This window comes from Schistocerca nitens, chromosome 8 (genome assembly GCF_023898315.1).
Source record: "Schistocerca nitens isolate TAMUIC-IGC-003100 chromosome 8, iqSchNite1.1, whole genome shotgun sequence".
Classification (NCBI taxonomy): Eukaryota; Metazoa; Arthropoda; class Insecta; order Orthoptera; family Acrididae; genus Schistocerca; species Schistocerca nitens.
Genome location: NC_064621.1, coordinates 544,591,285 through 544,595,403, shown reverse-complemented (window position 1 = coordinate 544,595,403; position 4,119 = coordinate 544,591,285). Strand labels below are relative to the sequence as shown.

The 4,119-nt window shown below is 43.9% G+C and overlaps 1 non-coding gene across 1 annotated transcript; it reads right to left on the bottom strand.

Moving 5' to 3' along the window:
* Positions 1-3,414: 3,414 nt before the first annotated feature.
* On the bottom strand, positions 3,415-3,492 carry Trnaa-cgc (transfer RNA alanine (anticodon CGC)). The gene has a single exon. It is a non-coding gene; the product is annotated as a tRNA-Ala (tRNA).
* Between the last annotated feature and the right edge of the window lie 627 nt (positions 3,493-4,119).

The window sequence follows — 4,119 nt, the reverse complement described above, 5'->3', positions numbered from 1 at the left end:
TGTGATTATATTAGCTGTTGTGAGCAGACGAAAATGATCTCATCCGGTCAGAAACGTGGGTTATTTGATTGCTCCGGCAAATGCCTCATTGCCTGGTCAAATTAGAACAAATAAAATATCAGTCCATTCTTTAACGTACATGAATAAATGATTTACTTAACTTTGACACAGTTCCTTGCCACAGGACTGTTATATAATTTATAACTGTCACTGACAAGCGATGCATCAGTTGATGGACTTATTAACAAACCGTTCTGTTGCGGTACAAAACGCAACATTTATGAAAGAACATTTCATCAGAAACTTTAACAACTGTCACCGCCCTACACGATGATGCTGACTGCTGTAGCTGAGGCATCGAGCTGGGCTGAACTCTTGCATGGTCGACACTATATTGACCTCAGCGTGAGGGTGCTGCTATTCTGAGAGGAAGGCGTGGTTTGCTGGAGTGACTCCAGTCGACTGTCGCAGACTGCAGCGATCCCTTGCTAATATCTGTAGTATCGATTCACGGTGCCGACTTTGGCACGGCACCGTTGTCTCTGGACGACAACACATAGGTACTGACGTGTAGGGAATGGATTAGTTTGGTCTTCAAAAGGATAAGTGTCAACGTAATACCGATTTTCACTTACTGTTCATTACGGCGACTTTCTTTGTCTTACCATGGCTTCTAGCAGTGTTCTGCAAGATCTTCACAATGACATCTAACTCAATTTTCTTGCTGAAGGCATTTCCCCACTACACCCTATTTATAACTTTACACGAAGGTAATTCGTAGTCGATTAAGTGCATGTGCTTACACTAATGCAATGACGGCGCGTTCGAAACAAATACTGCGTGACAAACACGTACCGATATGGTATATCCACTGTGTGCTCAAATATTGTTTCCGCATTATTAGTCTCATAATTTTTAGCGATTCAAATCTGACGGTATTATGTCACACAAACAGTTAGACCGACGAGCGAATAGACATTTTCACATTATAAGACGCGTCAGTATCGTAACTTTTAATAGAGGCTTAGGTATTAGGAAGGCTGTTTGAAAAATGGTTCAAATGGTTCTGAGCACTATAGAACTTAACTTCTAAGCTCATCAGTCCCCTAGAAGTGGGAACTACCTAAACCTAACTAACCTAAGGACATCACACACATCCATGCCCGAGGCAGGATTCGAACCTGCGATCGTAGCGGTCGCGCGGTTCCACACTGTAGCTCCGAGAACAGCTCGGACACCCCGGCCGGCAACGCTGTTTGAAGTTACTTGTCCAATTTATAGTCTTTATATTTGAAAGTGAAGTATGGACGGTGAACTGTACGTAAAAAAGAGAACCTAAACTTCTGAAATGTGTAGTTCTAGAAGAATGCTGATCAGTACATTAATAGTGCAACGAAATATTGAAGAGCTATTAAATCACAATAGGGACACAAGAGCTTCATGGCCCAAGTAGACTACTAGCACATCTACATGACTACTCTGCAGTTCACATTTAAGTGCCCGGCAGAGTGTTCATCGAACCACTTTCACAGTATTTCCCTACCGTTCCATCCTCTAATCGCACACGGAAAAAACGAACACATAAATCTTTTCGTGCGAGAACTGATTTCTCTTATTATATCACAATGGCCATTCCTCTCTCTGTAGGTGGCTGTCAACAAAATTTTTTGCGCCTTCGGAGGACGACGTTGGAGAGTGAAGTTATGTGAACAGATCTTGCCGCAACGGGAAATGCCTCTGTTTTAATGATTCCACCCGAAACTGCGTATCATATCCATGATACCCTCTCCACTATATGGCGGTAACAAAAAACGAGCTGCCCTTCGTTGACCTTTATCAATGTCCTCCATCAATCTTACTTGCAATGCAGTACTCTTGCAGAGAACGGAGGAGCGTAGTGTAGGCTGTCTCTTTAGTAGACCTGTTGCATCTTCCAAGTGTGCCTCCAATAAAACGCAGTCTTTGGTTTACTGGCTCCACAGAATTATCTGTGTGATCGTTCCAATTCAGGTTGTTCATAATTGTAATTCCTAGGTATTAAGTTCGACCGATAGCCTGTAAAGTGGTGCGATTCCTTTTAGTCCTCCTGTGGATAACCTCAGACTTTTCATTGTTAAAGGTCAATTACCACTTCTTGCAGTCTACAAATATCGTGTCTAAATCATTTTGTAATTTTTTTATCATCTAATGACTTTAATAGTCGGTAAATGACAGCGTCAATGTGAAACGAATTACGAAAGCTGCTCAGATTGTCTCCTAAACCGTTTATACGATCAGGAGCAGCAAAGGGCATTGTTGTTGTAGTGGTCTTCAGTCCAGAGACTGGTTTGATGCAGCTCTCCTCTCTACCCTATCCTGGGCAAGCTTATTCATCTCCGAGTAACTACTGAAACCTACGTCCTTCTGAACCTGCTTAGTGTATTCGTATCTTGGTCTCCCTCAACGATATTTACCCTCCAGGCCTCCCTTCAACACTAAATCGGTCGTCTCTTGATGCCTCAGAGGGCTTTATTAGTCTATAATATTTATAGTCATTCAAATCTGACAGCATTGTGAAACATAAACTTGTGAAACGTCTGGGTATACTCAGGTTTGTACTAGAGGGAGAAGTGTGTGTGTGTGTGTGTGTGTGTGTGTGAGAGAGAGAGAGAGAGAGAGAGAGAGAGAGAGAGAGCGTGCGAGCGCGCAGGGAATGGGGCTGAAAATTGTACAGGCTGATCAGTGGGTGAATACAGTAGATGTATGTAGTCGTTCGGTACCTATGATGAGATGAAGGGAGCTGCACAGGGAAGCAGACCTGGGGAGTTGCATCAGACCAGTGCTTGTATTGTTCTAGGATGGCCAGCTGGGTACTGACGTTGCAGTAACACCAGTCTTTACCGATGAACAAAACAACGACAGCAAAAACAACAACAGCAGCAACGGCAGCAGCAACGCACTAACGCCCAGACCTCAATTCTCGTGGTCGAAAGCCATACACGGTACAAGAAAAGTAGTGGAAGAAAATGAAAATGATCACTGTAAATGTCTCGTCATGATTCCCACCCAGGTAAGAGCTGTGATATCTATGCGGGACTAGAGTACTCCATGTTACGCAGCGAGCGAGGTGGCGTAGTGTTTAGATGTTAGGCACACATTCTAGAAGAGTGGGGTACTTGCGAGAACATATAGATCTAAATTTTTCCGTGGTTTCCTTATATAATTTATAGCGAATTCCCTGATGGTTTCTCTGAAGAGGGTGGTGGTGATGGTGGTTAGTGTTTAACGTCCCGTCGACAACGAGGTCATTAGAGACGGAGCGTAAGCTCGGGTTACGGAAGGATTGGGAAGGAAATCGGCCGTGCCCTTTCAAAGGAACCATCCCGGCATTTGCCTGAAACGATTTAGGGAAATCACGGAAAACCTAAATCAGGATGGCCGGAGACGGGATTGAACCGTCGTCCTCCCGAATGCGAGTCCAGTGTGCTAACCACTGCGCCACCTCGCTCGGCCTGAAGAGGGCACGAAGATACAGAACAGCTCTCTTGCAGCATCTGCCATTGGTGCTGGCTGAGTATCTCTCTGACGCTTTAGCGCTTACTGAATGAACCTGTAACGAAATGTGCTGCTCTTCTTTGGACCTTCTCTGTTTCCTCTGTCAGTCCTGTCTGGTGAAGATCACGTTCTGACGAGCGGTATTCAATTATTGCTCCAACGAGTGTTTTATAAGGCACTTCCTTTGTCGATGGACTACATTTCCTTCAGATTCTTCTATGAACCCGTCTGGCATCAACCTTATTCGTGGTTAATTTTATGTAGTGGTTCCCCTTCAAACTGCTTCGTACGCTTACTCGCAGATATTTTATGGAAGTAACTACCTTTAGTGATTGTTCTGCATTTTTGTAATCATACAATGAAGGCTCTTTCTGCCTAAGTATCCGTAATACGTTACACTTATTTATGATGATGGTCAGTTGCCACTCCCTGCACCAAGCATCCATCCTCTGCAGCTCTTCCTGTAATTCGCTACATTTTTCTATCGCCGCGATGTCTCTGTATACAACAACATCATCCAAGAGAAGCCTTTTGGAACTTCCGACGTTATCTACTAGGTCGTTTGTATATATACTGGTAAAACTA